This window comes from Mustela erminea, chromosome X (assembly GCF_009829155.1).
Source record: "Mustela erminea isolate mMusErm1 chromosome X, mMusErm1.Pri, whole genome shotgun sequence".
NCBI classification, from domain to species: Eukaryota; Metazoa; Chordata; class Mammalia; order Carnivora; family Mustelidae; genus Mustela; species Mustela erminea.
In genome coordinates, this window is record NC_045635.1 from 25,597,799 (window position 1) to 25,622,021 (window position 24,223).

A 24,223-nucleotide genomic window follows, 5' to 3' on the forward strand; every position below is an offset into this window, starting at 1 on the left:
TATAATTTATATTTAGAGTTGAAAATAGAGTAAATTTTGAAAGGAAGAGGGTGAAGGTGGAAGACATACCTGTACATTATTCAGTGAGAAACTGCTACTGGGTCAGGAGCGATCCAGGGTTTGTCACACCTAAAACTTTTAAAATATGGGGTGGAGTTGGGGTTCTTTAAGACACAGAATACAAAATTACATGCACAAAAATTGCATTAGGGTTTGGGAGGGGCCTATAAGTTGAGAAGCCCTAAAACTGACATTTCACTATCTTCACGGTAAATCTACCCTAACTCTGACTGTGTCAGGAGAAAACCAGCCTTTGTTCATCTCTCTATTTGCACCCCTTTCTAGTTGTTTTTCTGCCCTGGGCTACAGCAATGTTTTCTACTTCCGTAGCATCCTCCCCTTTCTGAATGTCATGTTGGTCTGAACACTTTAGTTATGTCCCAGAATGTTTGGCTGTAATTCATGATCCCGTACGATTAACGCAATAGGATTTTTTGCTGTGTTACATCTGGAAGTCTTTTCTCCTTGTTAGCCATAGTGTAGCATTGTTGCTTCCCATTCCCCTGTTCTTTACTAATAGAGTAACCTTATGGCTCAGTTTACTGAGATAGTCCCAGTTTATGCCTGCTGTCCTGGTATAATTATTAAAACTGTCTCCTGTCTGGAGCCCTAGGGGACCAAAGAGTCCTAGGGACATAGTACAGAGGGAGGAACTTGGTAAAAAGACCTGAGAAAGTTGTTTTTGAACTCCTATGTTTACCCTCCACCTGGGCATACATAGATCTGGTGTTAGGTAGGTACCAAAGGCCTAATGGACTAAACCTAACAGATAGACCTCCAGCCAGGTCCCAAATTAACCACTGGGTGGTGCCCTTGAGGGACAGTTCTAAATTGTTTTTAAGTCTTCAACAATTGCCCGGACTTTGGTACCACAGCCCACAGAAGGTAGGTTGAAACTTGCAGCCTGAATCAAATGAGGTGAAGTATATGCTATCACAAAAATATCCTAGCCCAGGAGGGGTAGCTGCATACATTGAAGGACACAGCAGCAGAACTTGTTTCTTTTGCAAGATCGAAATCATGGCAGGTGTAGAAACTAATGCCAAATTCCACTTCACTGGTATCAGAAAATATTTCAACTCATATTCTCACAGACAGAATGAATTGTGTACTGGACACATACAGAGGCATTGCATTGGTGTTCTTATACTTCAAGTTAAGGTCAGAAAAAACACCACCTGCGAGAGGAACATCAATGAATTTAAAACTGTACCTTATCTGTTAAGTTCTCACATCTGGAGAAGCTAATGCCAGCTCATCATGTGATACTCAATTTATGCAACAAATTGTGAACCTAGAAAAAAATTCTTAGCCCTTTCAAGTACCTACTAAAAAATCAACACCCTTTATAGATTTTAAACAAGACCCAGTCTCATAATATAATATTCAAAATGTCCAAGAAACAATCCAAAATTTCTCAGCATATGAAGTACCCCAGCAATCTCAACTGACATGGAAAAAGACATTGAACAGGTGCCAGCAAAATGACACATATAATGGAATTTTCTGACAGACTTTAAATAGCTGTGATAAAATTGCTAGGAAGACCAATAATACTTTTGAAATGCATGTTAGAAGTATCTGCAAAGATATAGAGTATGTAAAGTACATATGGAGTATGTAAAGAAGAACCAAATGGAAATTTAGGACTGAAAAACACAGCTGAAATTTAAAAAACTTACTTGATAGACTCAGTAGCAGAATAGAGGAGAGAGGGGAAAGAGTTAGTGAACTTGAAGATATGTTAATAGAAATTATCAAGTTGGAGCAATGTGTAGGAAAATAAGAGTAAAATAATTGATCCAAAAGGACCCGTGAGTTTACAATAAAATTTCTAACATTGATGTTATTGGAATTCTAAAAGAAGACTATGGTGTTGAAATATACTTGAAGAAATAATAGTTTAAAACTTTCCCAGTCCTACAAAAGACCTACAAATTCAAGAAACTGAATATACCCTAAACAGGATAAAACTCAAAAATTCAAGTGTAGAAACATTATAATCAAAAATTAAACAGCTCAAAACAAAAGACAAACAAAATCTTGAAAACAGCCAGAGAAAAATGAGGCATTGCCTATAGTAGAATGATTATTTAAATGACAATGGATTTCTCTGTCAGGGAAAGGCAAATCGGAACTACAATGACATATCACCTTATACATGTCAGAATAGCTAGAATCAAGAAGATAAGAAAAGGGGCGCCTGGGTGGCTCAGTGGGTTAAGCCGCTGCCTTCGGCTCGGGTCATGATCTCGGGGTCCTGGGATCGAGTCCCGCGTCGGGCTCTCTGCTCAGCGGGGAGCCTGCTTCCCTCTCTCTCTCTGCCTGCCTCTCTGCCTGCATGTGATTTCTCTCTGTCAAATAAATAAATAAAAAATCTTTAAAAAAAAAAAAAAAAAAAAAAAGAAGATAAGAAAATACAAGTTTTGGCAAGGATGTGTAGAAAAAGGAAACCCTTATGCACTGTTGGTGGGAATGCTAATTGGTACAGCCACTGTGGAAAAAAGTATGGATGTTCCTTATAAGTGAAAATAAAATTATTATGTGATCCAGTAATTCCACTACTGGGTATCTACCTAAAAAGAACCAAAAACACTAATTCAAAAAGATATGTATATCCCTATGTTTATTGTGACAGGATTTACAATAGCCAAGATATGGAAGCAGTGCATATCCATCCATAGATAAATGGATAAAGAAGATGTACATATTTATGCAATAGACTATTACTCAGCCATAAGAAAGAATGAAATCTTGCCATTTACAACAACATGTATGAACTTAGAAGGTCTAATATTAAGTGAAATAAGTCAAACAGAGAAAGATAAGGACCAAATGATTTCACTCATATGTGAAATTTAAGAAACAAATGTGCAAAGAAACACACACACACACACACACACACACACACACACACACAACCACTCTTAAATAGAACAAGTGTGGTTGCCGGAGAGGAGACAGGTGGGGTGATAGGTGAAAAAGATAAAGAGAATTAAGAGTACACTTATGATGATTATCACTGAGTAATGCACACAATTCTTAGATAAGTATATTGTATACTTGAAACTAATATAATACTGTTATGTTAATTATACTTTAATAAATGTAAATAACATGAAATAAAAATAAATAAAGAAGTTTCTCATTAATAACCATGGTGGCCAGAAAAAAAAAGGGGTAGAACCTTTTTTAAATGCTAGAAGAAAACTACCAATTCAGAATTCCTTTTTCTGAGAAAGTATCCTTCCAGAATACAAGTGAAATAAAGACACTCTTAGATGAAGGAAACTCTTAATCACTGCTAAAGCAAATTGTTCAGATAGGAAGGAAGTGATACAGCCCTGCTGTGATCAGCCCTGTTGATTTTAGCCCAGTGAGACTGTTTCTGGACTTCTGACTTCCAGAACTGTTACAGAATACATTTGTGCTATTTCACTAATAAATTTGTGTTATACCACTAAAAATAAATAAATAAATAAATAAATTCTAGTTAGGTAACACACACACACACACACACAAAAGATAAAGAAAGGAAGTGATACCAAGGAGTGAAAGCTGGAACATTAGGAATGAAGGAAGAAAGCTAGCATTTGTAAATATATGAGAAACATAGAGAGAGGATAGGAATTACCAGTATATGAAATGAAAGGCTATCACTAAAACCCCCACAGACGTGGAAAGGATAGGGAGAACATTTTGAACAACTCTGTGAATAATTTAGATGAAATGCACCAATTCCTTGAAAACCACAAATCATCAAAACTCACCCAATGTGAACTATATAATTTGAATAGCCCTATAACTACTAAATATATATAAAAAACCAATCTATATCTTGATTATATATAACTTGTTTCTTGATTATACAATAATCTGTATCTTGAAAATTACAAAAAACTGAGAAAGTAATCAGAAAAGACCTAAATACATGAAAAGACATGCTGTGTTCCTGGATTGGAAGACACAACAAATTTGGGATCTTAATTATCCCCAAATTGCTCAGTCATTTTTCAACAATACTAATAAAAATTCTAGCAGGATTTTTTTGTAAAAATAGGCAAACTGACTCTAAAATTTGTATGAAGGGAAAATGAAGTAGAATAGCTAAAACAACTTTGAGAAAGAAGAGTAAATATGACTTAACTCATATGTGGAATTTAAGAAACAAAAGAAAGAGCAAAGGGAATAAAAGGGAGGCAAACCAAGAAACAGACTCTTAACTATAGAGATGGTTACCAGAGGGGGAGGTGGGCAGGGGGATGGGTGAATTCAGTGATGGGGGATTCAGGAGGGCACTTGTGATGAACACTGGGTTTTGTATCAAAGTGCGAATCACTATATTATACACCTGAAACTGTATTACACTGTATGTTAATGAACTCGAATTTATAGTAAAACTTTAAAAAAGAAGAAGAAAATAAGAGGAACAATTATAATAGATATTAAAGCTTACTATATCACTATAACTATAAAGCTATATAGCTTTACTACAAATAAGAAAGTGTGGTATTGGAGGGTAGATAGACATATAGAGCAATAGACAGAACAGAGAATCCAGAAAAAGACAAATATTGTTGTTTAGTTTTGACAAAAGTGTAAAAGGAATCCAATGGAGTAAAGATAGTCTTTTCAATGAATGATTTTGGAACAGTTCATGATCAATATGCAAAAAAGTTAACTTTAACCTACCTCACAATTCCTACAGGGCTAATTTCAAAATAGATCATTGGTCTCATTCTTTTGTGGAAGCTAAAAAAAGCAAATGAACAAACAAACAAAAACCAGAATCATACCTATAAATACAGAGAAGCTGGTTGCCAGAGGGGAGGGAGAAGAAGGATTGGGCAAAATGGGTGAATGCGAGTGAGAGACATGCTTCCAGTTATAGAACAAATAAGTCATGGGAAATAAAAGGCACAGCTTTGGTAATATAGTCAATGATATTTTAGTAGAGTTGTGTGGTAAAAGATGGGAGCTATACTGTGGTGAGCAGAGCATAACATGTAGAGTTGGTGAATCACTATGTTGTATATCTGAAACTAATGTCACATCGTTTGTCAACTATACTCTAATAACAAAATTTTAATGGCAAAAAAGATATCCAGATGGCCAACAGACACATGAAAAAGTGCTCTACATCACTCGGCATCAGGGAAATACAAATCAAAACCACAATGAGATATCACCTTATACCAGTCAGAATCGCTAAAATTAACAAGTCAGGAAATGACAGATGCTGGCAAGGATGTGGAGAAAGGGGAACCCTCCTACACTGTTGGTGGGAATGCAAGCTGGTGCAACCACTCTGGAAAACAGCATGGAGGTTCCTCAAAATGTTGAAAATAGAACTACCCTATGACCCAGCAATTGCGCTACTGGGTATTTATCCTAAAGATTACAAACGTAGTGATCCAAAGGGGCATGTGCACCTGAATGTTTATAGCAGCAAATGTCTACAATAGCCAAACTATGGAAAGAACCTAGATGTCCATCAACAGATGAATGGATAAAGAAGATGTGGTGTATATATACACAATGGAATACTATGCAGCCATCAAAAGAAATGAAATCTTGCTATTTGCGACGACGTGGATGGAACTAGAGGGTATCATGCTTAACGAAATAAGTCAATTGGAGAAAGACAACTATCATATGATCTCCCTGATATGAGGAAGTGGAGATACAACATGGGGGGTTAGGGGTGTAGGAGAAGAATAAATGAAACAAGATGGGATTGGGAGGGAGACAAACCATAAGTGACTCTTAATCTCACAAAACAAACTGAGGGTTACTGGGGGGAGGGGGTTGGGAGAGGGGGGTGGGGTTATGGACATTGGGGAGGGTATGTGCTATGAGTGCTGTGAAGTGTGTAACCCTGGCAATTCACAGACCTGTATCCCTTAGGATAAAAATACATTATATGTTTATAAAAAATAAAAAATAATTTAAAAAAATTAATGGATCTTAGATTTAAATATAAACATAAAATTATAAGGCCTTTAGAAGAAAACATAGGAAAACATCTTGGTGACATGAGTTTAGATGAAGAGTTCTTAGACATGACACCAAAAGTACAGATTGCAAAAGAACAAATTGAAAAAATTGAAGTTTATCAAAATTAAAAAGATTTTTTTAATTTTAAAGATTTTATTTATTTATTTAACACACAGAGAGAAATCACAAGTAGGCAGAGAGGCAGGCAGAGAGAGAGAGGGAGAAGCAGGCTCCCTGCTGAGCAAAGAGCCCGATGTAGGTCTCAATCCCAGGACCCTGGGACCATGACCCAAGCTGAAGGCAGAGGCTTAACCCACTGAACCACCCAGGTGCCCAAAATTAAAAAGCTTTTGTTCTGTGGAAGACACCATTAGGAGAAAAAAATGTCAAGTTATACACCTGGAGAACATATTCTTAAATCTTATATCTGAGAAAGGGTACATATCCAGAATGTACAAAGAACTCTCCAAACTCTGCAGCAAGAAAACGGACAATCAAGTTACAAAATGGGCAAAAGTCCTAAGCAGACATTTTACCCAAGAGGATGCAAGGATAGCAAAATAAATAAATAAATAAATAAAATAAAAACTTTGAAAGATTTCAATGTCATTAGGGAAATGCAAATGATCACCACAATGGCATAGCGCTGTATAGCTATTTGAATAGCTAAAATAAAAAATACTGACATTATCAAGTGTTGATGAAGATGTAAAGCAACTGGAACTCTCACACACTACTGGTGGGAATACAGCATGGTTCAGTTACTCTGAAAAATGGTTTGACAATTTCTCAAAAAGTTAAACCCTTACTATATGACCAAGTTGTACCATTCCTGGGTATTTACCCCAGGACATAAATTTGCAATCTTTTTCTGTAACAGGGTGGATCATCAGTATTTTAGCCATTGCAAGTCATATGGTCTCTGTCACCACTATTCAGTTCTGCTGTGATAATGCAAAAACAGCCTGAGGTGTTATGTAAATGATAGAGTGTGGCTGTATTCCAATGAAACATTATTTATTAACACTGGTCGTAAACCAGATTTGATATGAGCACTATATGTAGTTTGATGACTCCTGCCCTAAAGAAATGAATACTCATGTTCACACAAAAACCTGCATGTGACTGCCTAAAGCAGCTTTATTCATAACTGCTGAACACTGGAACGATTCTGAATGTCCTTCAGTAGGTGAATGGATAAACACACTGTGGTATAGTCAGTCATTCAGTGGCAAAATACTCAGTAATAAAAGAACTAACTGTTGACAAACAAAAAACTTGGGTAGATCTCAAGGGAAATAGGGTGAATAGAGAGAGAAATGGGTAATAAGGAAGGCACGGATTGCAATGAGTACTGGGTGTTATATGTAACTAATGAATCATGGAACACTACATCAAAAACAAATGAAGTACTGTGTGGAAACCAACATAATGTAAAAAATAAAATTAAAAAATTAAATATATAAAAAAGAAAGCCAATATCAGGGTTATATACTTTATGGTTTCATTTATATGAGGCTCCAAAAAAAAAAAAAACCTATAGTGATGGAGAACAGATCAGTTATTGCCCGGGATAGGTGTGAGGGACAATGTAGCTATAAAGACACAGCACGGGGAGTTTATTGAGGTGTTCTGTATACTGATTGTGGTGCTGCTAACACACATTTATGCATATGATAAAATTTATGGGATTTTCTCCTGCTAACATTTTGTACCAATGAGAAAAATCTCATTTTACTTTATGATAATTTCAAAAAGACAATACACATAAAATAAAAAAGTTTCCCCTTTCTCCCTTAAAGTGTCCCAGTTTGGTTGATAAATTATTTGGTCAGGCCATTTATTTTATTTTATTTATTTTTAAGATTTTATTTATTTATTTGACAGACAAAGATCACAAGTAGGCAGAGAGGCAGGCAGAGAGAGAGGAGGAAGCAGGCTCCCTGCTGAGCAGAGAGCCCGATGCGGGGCTCGATCCCAGGACCCCGAGATCATGACCTGAGCCGAAGGCAGCGGCTTAACCCACTGAGCCACCCAGGCGCCCCTGGTCAGGCCATTTATCATCTCCTTTACAACAATGCTATCCCCTCCTAATCTTGTACCTTATTTACAAATGAGCAAGCTGAGGTCCACAGTTACGAGATTATAGGATGGTTGCACTAAGGGCTGACCCTGTGATATCTGAATGCAAATCTTGAGCTTCAGCTCTGGAGTTATCCAGCTTCCCATCAGGTGGCTGTTCACTAGATCAGTGGCCTCCGTGAAGTTTGTCTGATTACATCAGGTCATCCTTTTGGGTGAAACTTATCATTGCGTCCTGAGGTAAGTTGAGCCAGGAGGACCTCTCTGAGGACTTGACGTTTCAAGCCTAAGTGAAAGGAGGAAGTGAATCACGTGAATTTAAGTGGTAATGTGCATTATAGGTATAAGATTGGTGCAATATTTGAGGCAGGATCAGACCTATGTGTACACCAAGTGGCAAGAAGCGCAGTGTGTCTCAGAGAGCTAGAAAGGGAGTGTCCTAAGATAAATCCACGGAAAAGTAGACCATGCCTAGATCATATAGAGCTTTGCAAGTCATGGTGGGGACTTTGGATTTTAAGTGTGTTATGTTGGAAAACCAAGGAAGAATTCTAAGCATGGAAAGGACTCTTCTGGTTTACGCTTGTGAGCTATCACTCTGTACTGGGGGAGGGAGCACAAGTGTGAAAGTGGGGACCAAGGGTGGGGCAGTTAGGAGGTTATGGCCGTATTCTCAGCTGGAGATGAAGATGACCCAGGGTAGGGTGATGACTGTGATTTATGAGAAGCAGTGAGATTCATGATATAGTCTGAAGTCAGCTTGGCAGGATTTGCTGATGGATTAAATAAGGAGTCTAAGAGAAAGAGATGTTTTCAAAGTTTTGTGCTAAACATTGTAACAGTCCTATCTCAGTGCAGTGACAGAAATAAGAAGTGCTCAAAGTGATGTATTTTGAAGAAAAAAAAACCAGTAGGGCTTGGTAATAGACTGGAAAAAGGGTGGAAGGAAAAGGGAAGAATTAAATATGACTCCCAGGTTTTAAGTCTAAACAAATGGGCAAATAGAGTTACTGCATAATAACATGCAGGAAACACTGAGGAAGCAGTAGACTTGGGAGGGGAATTAAAAGTTATATTTCTTAATCCAAGTGGAAATTTCAAGCAGGTGGTTGCTTCTATGAATCTGATATTCAGGAAAGGTGTCAGGGCAGAATACATAAATTTGGGGGTGATGACCACCTACATAGTCTTTAAAAGTCACAGGACTGGATGAGATCACCTAGGGATAAATTGTGGATAGAGAAGAGGGACAGAGACCGTTCTTTTAGATACTATTAATTAGGATTCAGGAAGATGAGAGTACGTTTTCAAATGAAATCGGGAAGGAGCAAGCCGGAGGGGGAAATCTGGAAGCCCAAGAGGGAAGAGTTTCAAGGAAGAGTATCCTTAAGAGTGTCAAGTATTGCTGAGAGGTCAAGTAAGGTAGGGACTGAAAATTGATCATAGGGCTTGATGTTGAGTAGGTTGGTTACTTGTGACTTTAATAAAAACCTGTTCGAAGCAGAGGGAATAAAAGTCTGAGAGTAGGAGGTGAGAATGTGGAGACTAACTCATTCATGCCAGTCTTCTTTCATAGAGGGTGGAAGGAATAAAGAGGGGCATGACTACACGTGGGTGGTTTTTTAAGTGAGTCCAAATGTAACATAGTTCACGGTGGATAAGAGTGTCAGGATAATTACCATGTTCCAAGGACACATTGTTAAGGAGCTCTATTGTAATTAGAGTTTTAAAATCAATAAAAGTTATTTTCTATCTTGAAATATAAATGTCGTGTATTAAACGATGAAGCAGAACTAAGTTAATATTTAATTCAATATGAGGATAATCTTTGAGGTCAATTCCATACATTTAAATGAAGCAAAAGACTAGCTCCAAAGATAGCTTAATAACTTTACATCTTTGAGAGACATCTCTAAAATCACAGTAGCTGATAGAGCTGTCTTCAGAACTAGTCATTTAATATGTGGCATTGACCTACTTTCCTCTTTAATTATTTAAGAGTTAGCTGTTCAGTTGAATTTTGTCCTTGTGATGTGAGGAAAAGGACTGTAACTTGTACATTTTTTAGTTAAAATTACAGAGTTCGTATAACAAAAAGATCTGTTGCAAATAAATGTAAAATAAGTCACTGGATACTGAACTCATTTTTTTAAAAAAAAAGTTGGTTTTCCCGCATAAAGAATTTAGATTATCATTTGTTCCCAGTTTTTTGATGTTAGAAAAATCGACTTCCGAGTTATGTACTTGAGCAGTAATTTACATGTAGCACATGCAATTGTGAAGATTGGGATGTCTCCTCTTTTATGTCCCCTCAGTAAATATAATGTACAGTGTTTTGTGGCTAGGGTGAAAAGACGGTCACCTTCCCATCAACAACAAGGCTGTTTTACCTGCCCAAATATACCAACTCTACTGTATGATATTAGGCATTATGATTTCTGTATTTCAAAGCCTGATTTCTTTCCCCTTCCATTCAAGATTACTTACCTCTTGATTCTCTGGCAGCTAATGACAAAACATTGCCCAAACTGCCCAACTGGGACTAGAGCAAGGATTCTACTAGAACAGCAAGCACTGTCTCTCCCTTTGCAGAGCACTGACTCAGTCCCTTATAAATTAGCATTTATATATAATGCTTATAAAAATGCTTATAAATATAGCATTTCTTATAAATTAGACAGATACTTTTTCAAGTGGGAAAGAGGAGTTTCATAAAGCCCAGGAATAAAGTAACTGAGTCAAACTTTTGTGAGCCATCAGGAACACTGGTGACAGAAAACACACGTTTCTTTTTTTTAAGATTTTATTTATCTGAGAGAGAGCAAGAAAGATCACAGAGGGAGAGGGAGAAGCAGACTCGACATGGACCTGATATCGTGACCTGAGCTGAAGGCAGATGCTTAACCCACTGAGCCACCCAGGTGCCCTGATAGACTCCACATAATAAACTTTATCAAGTTGTTTCAAGTTTGGCTTAGAAGACAAAGCCACATAGAGATGTGTTTTTTAAAAAATAGAGGAATCTCGAAATAAGCTCAAGCCAGGACAGGAAAATGACAGTTGACTGTCATTAATGATCCATGAGTCATAGACTCATAGATATGCATATTTTTTAAAACCAGTCTTATTCATTTTCTGAAATTGTTCCTTTTCTAACAAACAGCTATGATCTCAATCTTTGGGAGGGACATGCTAAATTCTCTAGTATAACTCAAAGATTTCATAAATGCCAATTTATATGAAACCCTTATAATACCAAAATTTTTAGTAACATAGCAAGCATGATACTGAAATGAATAAATTGTAACCTAACTTAAAGTATATCTTTTTATTCTCATTTTCTTCTCTAAGATGTGTCAGAGGATGAGTATGAGGTCAACAATGGACATGATATGGGTAGAATTTGGTTATATGTTAGAGACAAGCAAAAATAATGATCAGACTTGGGGAGTCATACTTGGAAGAAAGAGATTGAGTGTGTTCTCCCCCCAAAAAGGCAGGGCTTGAGTTCTGTTCTATTATGCTTGTATGTAGAATACAAAAATGAATATAATACCACCCAATAACACTGAAAATAAGCAAATCAGCAAAGGGTGTGTAATGGTAGTAAAAAGTAAGACAAAGAGGTTCAATCTAAAATAAGCACATGGAACATAGCCCAGGAGGCTCGGTGTAGTATCTTCTCGCAAGAGATAGAGCACTCTTTGGTTCTGTGCTTCCCTGCAGCAAAGGCAAAGATGTAACACAGTAAATTACATCATACCAACAAGTTGTTTTGAAAACAGCCATACCATTGCCTACTATTGAGGCCAGAGAATTAAGGGCCTATATTACACGATTATCAATGCCCTCAATAATCTACTTTCAGTGAACATAGCAGTGGATTTCATAGGGCTGCTTCTTTTAAGTTTCCTTATTGAGTGACGGTGACATAATTTCAAAGAACATTCAAGAGAAGCATTTCTAAGAGATACTGAAACAACATGGGGCAGGAATGCCTCATGCTTAGTCTGACACAATATAGAATAAGGATTTTTTTTTAAGATTTTATTTATTTATTCGACAGAGAGAGATCACAAGTAGGCAGAGAGGCAGGCAGAGAGAGAGAGAGGAGGAAGCAGGCTCCCCGCCGAGCACAGAGCCCGACGTGGGACTCTATCCCAGGACCCTGAAATCATGACCCGAGCCGAAGGCAGCGGCCCAACCCACTGAGCCACCCAGGCGCCCCTAGAATAAGGATTTTAACCTGTGCTATCCAGGATAGTAGCCATTAGCCATGTGAGGCTATTTATATTTATAGTTAATTTAATAAAAATTAAAGGCAATTAAAAACTCAGTTCTGCAGTTATATGAGGCACATTTCAAGTTCTCAGTGGCCGTTTGTGCCTGATCCTGCAACGTTGGACAGCATAGATAAAGAATATTGCCATCATTGTAGAAAGTTCTGTTGGACAGTGCTGATAATAGAGAATGTGCTGAATATTTTTCAGGCAAGCTTGTCTCAGCTGTGCTTGTGATAGTCGCTGAGCAATTGTTGAGTTCAAGGTTATGCTTTCATAACCACAAATAGGGCAACAATTGCACATTGTTTGTTAAAACGAGAACCATCGCTTTAATAAGTAATGCAGAAGTCATACTAATTTCCTCCCAGGATAGAAATGAATGGCAGTGGGCTTAATGCTTATTGAACAAGGCTGGAGAAAGGCAGTTTATTGTAATAAAAAGAACAGGATGACACAATAGGAAACCGTTTAAAGAGTTGGACAAGGTATTCACAGTTGCTCAGAGACATGAGAATACAAAGAACAATTATCTTTCTGTCGCAAATCTGTGCCCTCCTATCCCTCAAAATGCTATGAGCTTGAAGTATTGACTATGTGCCTGTTAACAGTTTTAAACAGTGATCATTATCCTCACTTCCAGAAATATTGTCATTGATGTAAGCAGATATCTCAGAATATCAGAAATACAAAATCTGGAGATCTGTTGCGACTGATTTTACAAAATACTTAAGCAAAAATGGCATGGTCTCATTACTTCTAACTTTGTTGTCTTGTAAGTATTCTCAACATAGCAACCAGGGTGGTCCTCTATAAGAGAATATCACGATGATAGCACTTATGCGTTCAAAGCATCGTGATGGCTCCCATCTCACTAGGAACAAAGGCCAAAGTCCCTATAGTGGCCCAGCATGCCCTCCATAATCAGCCGTCTTCCCTCTCTTGCCTCCTCTCCTACCACTTGCTCTGGGCTCAGTCAGCTCCAGCCACCCTGGCATCTTTGTTCTTTTTCAAGCACAAAATACATGATCCTACCTCAGGGCCTTTGCTTTTGCTGTGCATGTTGTCTGAGCCGTTCTTCCATAAGCCATCATGTGGTTAGCTCCCTCATCTCCTTCAAGTCGTTGTATAAGCCTCACCTTCTTAATGAGGTCATCTCTATTCGGAGTCACCACCTGCCCACCCCGAACCATTGTACTCAGCCTCCGTGCCTCACTCTACTTTGATTCTTTTCTGCTGCACTTACCTTGTAATATATTATAGTGCTATATAATTGATTTATGTCTTACATTCATTGTCTGTTATCTCTCTTATCCACCTAGAATTTAAGTTTCCCAAAGACAGAGGTCTCTCTTCCTTTCGCTGACATGTCCCCAACACTAAGGAGAGTGCCGGGCACAGGCACTGGGGATGAATAAATGACATCATAAGAATTTCTCTTTCTAAATGTAAAGTTCCTCCAGTTTCAATGCTGGTTTCTAGCCATTTCCAGATGTCAGGTCACAAAATCATATAACTTTATAGTTGAAAAGTTTCTTGGCAATAATGTAACCCAGTCACACCTTTACCTGTATAAGCGAACCATGACCCAGAGAGATTAAGCGACAGTGCAAGGCTAACCGGCTAGTTTACAGCAGAGCTATAGGACTACAGATTCTTAATCCATCTACGAATTAGGATTTTCCAACACTGGATATACTCGAAAGAATATGCCACTGAGAGTTATATCAGAAGAGAGATGCTAACATATTTTCACCTACAGCAGCACCACTGTAATAAGTGTGTATCCTTATCAGCAGCATGAACTTGAATGCATAAATTTAAGAGCTTTCTCCTAAAATAGTCCTAAGGAAATAATAAAATAAAATAGAGTCATATAACTTTAGAAATACATCATATAACCCCTCACCAAACTGTAGTTTTTAAATATAGTGAGTGCTGTACTTGGAGTAAAAATTAAGTGAGTCCAGAAAAAAAAAATTAGGATCTAATCCTAAAAACATAAATTAAACCTTGATCATTTTCTACTTCCTTTATATTTTCTGTCACCTGGGCTCTACTTTATTTCCGTGCTGACAGCTGCAGTCTTAATGTGCATCTTTGAGAAAATAGGTGCTTTTTGGTCCAAACCACTTTTATCTTTGGCTTATTAGAAGCATCCATATATCATAGCCTGGGGAAAGAAGATAAAATAGGGCATCTTTCTTGCATATAAATCATGGCTTGTGGATCATCGCTGTTAATTAAAAATCCTTGCAAGGCTAAATTCAACATGATGGAAGCTTAGGACATCCTTGCTAAAGGACAAACCTGGAAGGCAAAGTATCTTCAAATTTCTTAAAGAAAGAAAGTGGGGTTGAGTCTTGATGAAGCCTGGCTCTGGAGTGAGGGTTACCATTTCTTGTGTATTCTCGACTGTACCCTAATTCATTGCCGAGTGGATCTTGTGGTACTTTTTTTTGTTCCAGTGGCATTTGTCTGTTTCACTATTGGGTGGCAACATAATCATTTCAGTATTAACTAGCACAGGAAAGACACAGCCTTGATCATATAATGTGTGAATTTTACAAGGTCAAACCCAAATAAGCAGAATTTTCACCATCCAGTTTTAGTGACATATTCAAAAAAGAGGCGCATTAGCCTTGAGTCTGGCTTGCATGGTTGTTTGCTATCCTTAATGCATAAAGGAGAAGGGTGAGTATAGGTGTCTTTTTGAGTATGAATGGATATTTATTTTAGGGTTGTGATTACTTATGCTCCTCGTTGGTGCCAGTCAGGTCAATAGGATTATATTCCAGAAATTGATTTTCCCCCCAATGAGTAAATAATGAAGCAATTTAACCTCATCTGCTTCCTAATCTAAAACCTTTCATGGGTACCGTGAGGAAAGGCAGCTGCCTCAGCGTGTGATGTGCTCATGCACAAGGCCAGTAAACACCTTTGGGTTTTATATGAAGGTCATGGAAAGCGGATCATTTGGGAAATGTGTACAGTTGAAGTGCATCTTCTGTTCCTTTCAGCCATCAATCCTGGCTTGCAGAAATGTCTCCACCTATGTTAAAGGGTGAGCACAATCCTGAATTAATCAGGGACATGGTTTCTGCCCCAAGAATTTCTCTTTCATTTATTTTAATTTAAGTGTTTATTCAGATACTGGCATGGAAGGAAAGCAGCACTTAGCTGCAAATGAAAATAAAAAGACAGGTGGAAAGTGGTAATTGCTTAGATTATGAATTATCTAGGTTTGCCTTATACAAAGCCTGTTGTTTTGTTATGGCACAATCTGTGGCTTCTCAAAGGATCCTAACATACCTGGAAATCAAAATTAGCCTTCAAGATTTGACTCTGCTGTCATAGGCGAAATTGCCTAGTGGTCAAAATCATCCTGCTTGCTTTCACGTGGCTTATAACAATGACAGTATCCCACATTAGCACACAGGTACTGCGCGCCAGGCTGGGCACAGACACTGTACTCAAATTATCTCATTTAATTCTTTTAGGATCGGGCATCTAGCTGGCAGTGGCTTCAGAAATCAAGGTCAGGCTTTCAGTTCCAGAATCCGGCTGTCTGGGCAGTGGACTTCATAGCCTCCTGTCCTCGTAGTTACTGATACACAACAAAAATCATTATCCACCACATCATTCTTTCGCTGGTTATACCTGCTGTATATATAGAGGACTTATAGAGAGGAACCTTTGGGAGTCTCCCATTCATTTGAGGAAATAAAAGCTAAAAAAAAGCTGGAAAGCACTATAAAAAACAATAACTTAGTTGAAAATTATTTTTTATTTCTTTCCCTAATGCTTTGAAAATTAGTACTATCTTTCCTATATGATAACATTTAGAACATTGATGCAATTTTTTTTGAAGACTTTATTTATTTATTTGACGGAGGGAGATCACAAGTAGGCAGAGAGGCAGGGCAGGGCAGCGGCAGGGGGAAACAGGCTACCCACTGAGGGAAGAGCCTGATGGGGGGCTTGATTCCAGGACCCTGAGATCATGACTTGAGTCAAAGGCGGAGGTTTAACCCACTGAGCCACCCAGTGGTGGAGAACCTTGATGCAATTTTGGTTATGCCTTTATTTTTAGTTGTCTCAGATAGTTAATGAAAACAATGTTTATGATATTGAAAATTTTTTTTGATATTGAAAATTTAAAAATAGATAAGTCTGTCTTTTCTAGTAGGCAACATTTCGATATATGAGGTTGAGGTTAAGTGGCTTGCATGAGGAGACTGTAAATTCTGTGAGAAGAAATATGTAAGCAGTCTTAACAAAAATGTTTTTCTCATTTATTCCCCCAGACATTTGTGGGGTGCCCAGTGAATACCAGATGAAGTGCTAAGTTAAGTTCCTCTTAACTGCTCCCCCAAACCATTAGACTTTCACCAAACTGTACTTAAATTTTCTCATGATTTTTCTTCTTTCCCACTAGACATCATGAGAACAGGAAGCACATCTACTATGTTCATCAGGCAGTCCCAAGTGCCTAAGAGAATACCTGGCACCCGAATACACAGCTAGAACCACTTTTTCCTGTCTCCCTTGTAGTTAGGTGTGAACATGTGTCTGAGTGATGGTCAATAGAGTGTAAGCCACCAGGCTAGGTGACTCTTCCAGGACTGGTCCATAGAAACCTACCACTCATGATCCTTTCTCTTTCTTCACCCATAAACTTAATGTCGAGGACTCTGAAGACTTTGGGGGAAAGCCTACCTATAAGATGGAAAGAGCTTTGGTCCTTGAGTGGAACACAGCCTCCGGTGGCTCTTTTCAACCCTCACTGGAGTGGAAAGGGAGAAAAAAATAATTTTTGTGTGTTAAGCCAGAATTTTCCAGGTTTATGTGTTGCAGAGCCTGGGCTAATTTACCTTAACTAATACAGAGGGATGAATGAGCATGTCTCTGGTCAAGGGATTCTCAGATTCATTCTTCAGCTTTGGAAATATCTTCCTCTTTTCTATTTGAAGAGCTTTCTAGGAATTACTGAGTAGTTGAAAAAGATGAAAGATATTTTAATGACAGTTGCATAAAATGTGCTCAGGGAAACTATGTGGGAGTGTTCTAATGGGAATCTGAAAATCATTTGCCTCTACATGTGTAAGATAAGCCAGTCCCAAAGGGTATGAAAATAAAAGACAAAATTCATGCTCTCAGAGAACTTGCATTCTAGTGGGGTGGAGAGGGAGATTAGTAGAAACTTACAAGTATCATCTGTATGGTGACAGTTTTCAGTATATGTCCCTACCCCAGAACACTCCCTCTGAGAGCCATAGAGCTATACTCACTGCTTACCTGACATCTCATTTGGAGGTTATCACCAACATCTGAAAGTCTCTGTGTCCAAAAGTGAACTTGGAATTGGCCCTCACCAAACCTGCTTCTCCTCTAACGTTCTCAACACACAAAGTGGTACCACCATCCCCCCCCCACAGTTGTCCAAGCCCCAAGTTCATGAGTCATTCCTGACATCCTCCTTTTCCTCATTCCTTATCTCATCTCAACCATGGAGTCCTGTCAGGTTTACCTTCTTAGTATTTCCTCAGTCCTTCCAGTCCTCTCCACCTTGGCCTCTGTTTTACTCTAAGCACATAGCAAATGCTACCAAACTAGCTGCGCCATATGTATTCCAATCCATCTTTTATCCATTACTTGTAGTACATCTGGAATGACATTTAAAAAATAGAAATATGATTATGTATTCTCTTAACTGAATGCCCTTTGATGACATCCCATTTTCCAAAGAGAATCCTTAACAGTTCCAGTATTCTTGAATTTTCTGGCCTCCATCCACCTCACCACTGTCATCTCACACTGATCTCTCTCCATGACTTATTGCCCTGACCCATTTCTCAAATGCAGGCCATGCTTCTTGCCATGGAATGCTCTCCCCATTCTATTCTATGTCAGTGTAAACATCATACCAAAGGGAACATGGCCCAGCCCTTCTGCTATATATCAGGTTCCTTTCTTTCTTCTTACATAGTAACTTACAATGGCAATTAAATATGCCATTATAATTCATTATTTAATTGTGCCCCCCCCGTTTGATCATATGCTCTGTGAGAACAGAGAGAAGGCCTATTTGTTGACTGCTATCCTCCTAGTGCCTCGTATTTGTCTGGCACAAGGAAGAAACTCAATAAATATGTGCTTAATTAGGTGTGCCTAGGTGGCTCAGTTGGTTAAGCATCTGACTCCTAGTTTCAGCGCAAGTTGTAATCTCTCGGTTGTGAGATCAAACTCCATGGTGGGTTCTGTGCCCAGTGCGTTGTCTGCTTCTCCCTCTCCATCTCTCTCCCTCTCTCTCAAATAAATAAATCGAATATTTTTTTTAATTTTTTTTAAATTTTTTATAAACATATATTTTTATCCCCAGGGGTACAGGTCTGTGAATCACCAGGTTTACACACTTCACAGCACTCACCAAAGCACATACCTTCCCCAATGTCTAAATTGAATATTTAAATCAAATATTTAAATACGTGCTTAATTAATTTAACACATAATGCAAAATGGACATTGCAGGAAAAGAACTAACCAGACTAGGGGCATCAGAGATGACTTGCCTGCATTTCTTTAGAAAGGATCTGTAGAACTTGACCAATAAAAGATGATGATTAAGATCCTCTTGGGAAATATACCTGAGGCACTGGCTGTAAGTCAGCCATATTGGTAAGCATTTTATTTGCGCTACTCTGCTTCACATTTGAAGAAGCAGAAGCACAAAGAAATTGAAGAATTGCCCAAAGTGACAGAGTGAGGATGTATATCCAGCTATTTGACTTCAGAGGCCCTGGGATATTACAGCTGTAGGCCTTTCTCTGTGAAAGAACTTCAGAATTTAAACAACAACAACAACAATAACCTCTAAAACTCAGCAGAAGCATGGCTCTGGTTTCAGGCCCTGCCCTCTAAGAGCCCAGAAGCAGATTTCGAATCCTTGGAACTCTGGCAGACTGAGTGTTGGAGACACTTGCTCTGCCGTGGATGCTGCCATGGCCTAAGAGATGGTGCCATGGATTGGGTACGTCTGGCTGGCTGAAGTGGACCACGGTATGACTGGCCTGCTGGGAAGAGACACTCCACTCCTGGGATGAGCAATGGGGGCAGGTAGGGTAGGTGAGTGAGTGTTCTCTGCTCCTCGAGTCAGTGGAATTGAGATGAGGGGCAGCCTCAGCCTCAGCTCATACATTCTCTTCAAGATGACCTCAAGCAAAATCACTCCGGAAAAGATTTTCCAGGTGGGAAGTCTCTGCCAAAGAGACAGGGTCTTCTCCTAGGGAAGGAGACAGCGAGGAAGACTAACTCTCTGGGGGACTAAGAAAATAAGGTCAGAAATGAAAATGACTCCAACTCTGCTTGGCTTTCCGTTTTCCCCTGTAATTTATGTTCCTGGTGGAGATTTTGGAATAATAAAGCCTCAAGAGAAAGGGAGAAATGTTCTGTTCCAGTATTCACCTGGATATTGCATAAGCAGTATCTGTACTTTCTATGACTTCCCGTGCTCTGTTTGCCAAGTTCAGGGGCAAGAACATCCTCCCTTTGTAGTTTGTGTAGATTTTTCCAACAGGTCTAATTGTTCCACTGTTTCCAGACATAGAGGACATGATTCTTTAAGTCCGTTATCTTCCCTCCGCCTCTGCAAGTTCAATAACTCTTGTCAGCTACTATAGATTTTTGAGATGTCAGGGGAGGAGTTCCAACTTGAACTATCCATGAGATTGTATCAGACCTCTTTGAAACACTGGCCTGGCAATGTGTGGGTAATGACCCAGTTGCAGTATTATTGGATATGGTTTTATCACAAAGCTCTTGAAAGACATTTGGCAAAGACTAACTCTTTCTGTATAGCTCAGCTGGAAATCAAGCAAAGTTCATTCCTCCCATGGCCTCGTTCACTCCTAGGTAACTAAACATTCTGTTGTGTTAAAGGATGTCTTGTGTTTGTTTGTTTGCTCTATTACTATAGGCGGCATACCAAAAAATATAAGAAAAAAATTCAGTTTTCCCCCTGTAACTTAGAGCCCTATGCTGAAATCTGTGGAGAAGGGGAAGATTTATTGAAACTGGTAGCTTATGTGACAGTGAAATGGTTTTCTCGCTGATTTCCATCCAGGGATGATCTATAGACCTAACAAGTTAAGGTTACTTGGTACCTGAAAACTGTAGTTTCAAGACATCTCTTATTTCTCCTCACCAGCCAAACATTGTCTGAGCATGACTGTAGCTCTGTGCATGAATTCCACGTCAAATATATTCAAGTTCATTGTGGTTTTTCAAAGTCTCCCTTTTAAATGATGGTGGCAGTTCAATTCAGAGTAATTATGTGCCAAAGACGTGGTTCTAATTCCATTCCTTTCTAGAAGGTGGAGCACAAAGAGTTTATAAATTTGGAGCTTCCCTGGAAAAGTGCAGAATATAATCCATGCTCTAATCTATAGAAAGCAGGGTTTTACCTTGAATTTCCTAGACTAGCTTTCTTCTGATTTACTGGATTGCCTGCATCTCTCTCTCTCTTACCTTTTATGGAGAGCTGAGCCCAAGCCAAGTTTACTGTTCTTGCATATCTGAATGTGCCACCCTGATATCATTTACTTGGCAGGGTGAGGGAAGATGTAGAGAAAATGGAAATGGGTCAAGGCTGTTCTCCTTGCTTTACTCCAGGGCTGCGTGTGCGGCCAGCCAGTCAGCGTGTGTGCTGCACAAAAGCACCGAGCCCAGAAATCCAGGACGTACTTTTCTTGCCAAGCCATACCCTTTAGCATGGAATTGTTTCCTCCAGGGGAAAGGGTGCCTCTTTTCCCCAAAATGCAACTACAGTTTGCTACGCCAGATGCCAGTGGGGTTGTTTCAGACTGGGTGGTGGGAGGTGCCTTATTCCAACTCACCAAATAGTACCATATAGACTACTGGGATCCCGTCCAGACCTTTACACTGGAGTGGCAACCCCACTGTCTAGGAAGTTACAGCATACATATGATCCTACAGACATGATCCTAGCTTATATGTGATGTAAGCTGATGTCTTTGTTCTGATTCCTTAGAGGCAGAGCCGGAGACACAGTGACCAACCACCCTTCTTCGCCCTGGACCAGGGGGTTGGATGGGATGTGGGACTTTCAGTGCTAAAACTGGGAAAATCCTGGGCACATCAGACTGATTTGGCCACCCTATCAAGTGAAATATTGAGGGAGTATTTTTAGGCTAAAGGAAGTAAGGGGAGCAGCATAAGACTAGGGAAGAAAGCTAACAAAGGAAGTAATCTCAGTTGGAGAATTGTTTCAGCCTGGTCTGTGGGGGACTCTGAGGTATGAACTGATTGGTTCCATCTTGAGGCAAGAGACCCAATTTCTTTAACCTTTGTCAGGCGTTGCTGGCCAGTGGCTGTCCCTGGGGAGTGAAGGATATATGACTTCCTGAGTGAGGCAGCCGCCCCCCCTTGGCAAACAGCAGTGAGGACAATTCTGCAGAGAAGGGAGCAACTGTGGGCCATTTGCAGCTAACACTCAGAGGAGCTGGGGAATGGGTCCAGCAGCCCAGTGAAAGCAGTATGTGTGGGACCCAATGTCCACTGTAACCTGTTACTCATACCTGTACTGTTTCCTGACTCTGACTTCAGGGAGCACGATAGAGGATAATGTAGCATACACATCAATTACTGCCAAAGAGAAAGAAAGCTTTGGAAAAGCAGATGATCCTTGGGGATCAGATCAGGAATAAGAACATCGTTCATGGCAGCAAAGTCCCCATATCCTTTCTTGCAGAAAGCTTAGTGATGTCATCTCCTCCAGGACCATAACTCTCCACTCTACAACTGCTGTGTCTCTACTTGTCTCCACTATGTAAGAATGGGAACAAGAACAGTTCATGGTGCTCTCCCAGTGTCATGGAAAACCCTGGGAGCAGCACCCCAAGCTGGGGTGGCCAGCTTTTTCTGGTGCGCTTGGGATTTTCTTGGGTTTTAACAAAGATCATCTCATGTCCTGGAAAACCCTTCCAGCCTAGGTAAACCAGAGCCATCAGTCAGTCTAGTTCCCAGAATTTCAATAATTGATTTATTAGCAAGGGGGAGGATTTTCATCCCCTAGATGGTCTCTAAGATAAAAAAAGTCAATTGATTGCATTAAAAATCTGGAACCCTTTAGTTATTATAATAATAATTCATGTTAAGTGCCAATAAAACTTTACCTACAGGAAGGTAGAGTTAAAAAATAATCTAAAGATAAATAAGACAAGTAACATAGATAGGGCAATGAATTCCGAACTGAGATGCCTGGGTTCTACAAAGCACACAAGTGGGAGATCATTGGAAGTTGAGTGGTTGTTGACAAGACTGGAGATTCACTTTAAAAAGATAAGTCTGAGGGCAGTGTGTAGAATGTAGGAGAACAGAGAAGTCACAAATTAAATAAAATACAAATTTATTTTTCTTTGGGAGACTTTGTCTAGTGGGTGAACAGGAATATTAGTCACACCCAGTTTCTCTTGACCCTGATCTGATCTTTGAAATTCCAGTTACATTCTAGAAGCTGGTTGTGTTTGAATAATATGTCACTGGAAGGAAATATAACAAGTTGGGGGAAATGAAATATTTCCTCTGAAAAGAAGAACTGGATGCTTGAAGAGCAAAATGGCAGGGAAGTAGTTAATCACATGCTATTTTAGAACTTGTGAATTTTGAACAATGTGAATGTGTTATCAATTCACAAATTAATAACACAATTTAAATTAAATAACTGAAAACAAAAAAGAAGCTAAGGATGAGAGCAAACTGAGCTACCTTTTAGAATTCTGCATTGAATTTTTCACACTGAATTGACTGATACTAAATTTCATTTGTTTATATAAATCAACAAATAGCTGATGGGTTTAGTCTGATTTTATAAGAGATGTAAATATAGAATAATTTGTGGCTATTGTTTTTTTCCTGTGTAAAACAAACAAGAACAAAAATAAGAGTAAAACACACAAATATAGAACTTATAATTCAATTTAAGAAGCATGATATGATGGAAAGCAAGTGATTTGTGGGGTAAGTCAACTGTGTTTAAACGCTAATTGTATCTTTAATAGCTATTGGCTTTTTGGGCAGGCTGCTTAACCTAATTGAGCCCCATTTTATTGTCTGTAAGTGATAATTATAGCTACCTCAATGGGCCACCATAGAGATTACATCAGAATCTATATGTGAAAACTCATAAAGAGAGGAAAGTTCTCCCTCCTCTGCCAAAGCTCTGCAGATGGTGATACATAAATATGAGCTAAGTAATAAAATACATGACTGTGTGATGATAATTAATTTGGCATCAGTACCATAGAAGAAAATCAAACCAGGATTTAGGTTATCTGGGTACTAGCCTCAACACTCGTGGACCTTAAAAGAATTACTTAACTTCTTTGGTATTGAATTCTTTCTCCCTAAGATGATTTTTCCTCAATCTACATGGCTCACCCTCTTATATCCTTCAAATCTTTACTGAAGACTTCTCAGTGAGGATGACCAGAATACCTATTTATAAGCCTTTTGTTCCCTGGCTCTCTAGATTACTTACAACCATTTGCCATACTATTTATTTTATTTCTTTGTTTAGTATATTTTAGTATATATTAGTATATATTCACTCCCTTATTCATAATGTAAACCCCATGAGAGCTGGGCCATTTGCCATTTGCAGCTCATTGGGCCCCACACACATTGCTTTCACTGGGCTGCTGGATCCATTCCCCAGCTACTCTGAGTGTTAGCTGCAAATGGCCCACACCAGAAAAAGTTGGCCACCCCAGCTTGGGGTGCTGCTT

At 38.9% G+C, this 24,223-nt stretch overlaps 1 long non-coding RNA gene and 1 pseudogene across 1 annotated transcript; one reads left to right on the top strand and one right to left on the bottom strand.

The window, feature by feature from the left end:
• Window positions 1–1,023: 1,023 nt before the first annotated feature.
• On the top strand, window positions 1,024–1,285 carry LOC116582215 (annotated as a pseudogene).
• An 891-nt stretch (window positions 1,286–2,176) lies between these two features.
• Window positions 2,177–23,174, bottom strand: LOC116582427. The gene is made up of 3 exons (XR_004282428.1): window positions 23,162–23,174; window positions 10,030–10,036; window positions 2,177–2,233 (listed from the first exon to the last, which is right to left on the bottom strand). It is a non-coding gene; the product is annotated as an uncharacterized LOC116582427 (long non-coding RNA).
• Window positions 23,175–24,223: the final 1,049 nt, after the last annotated feature.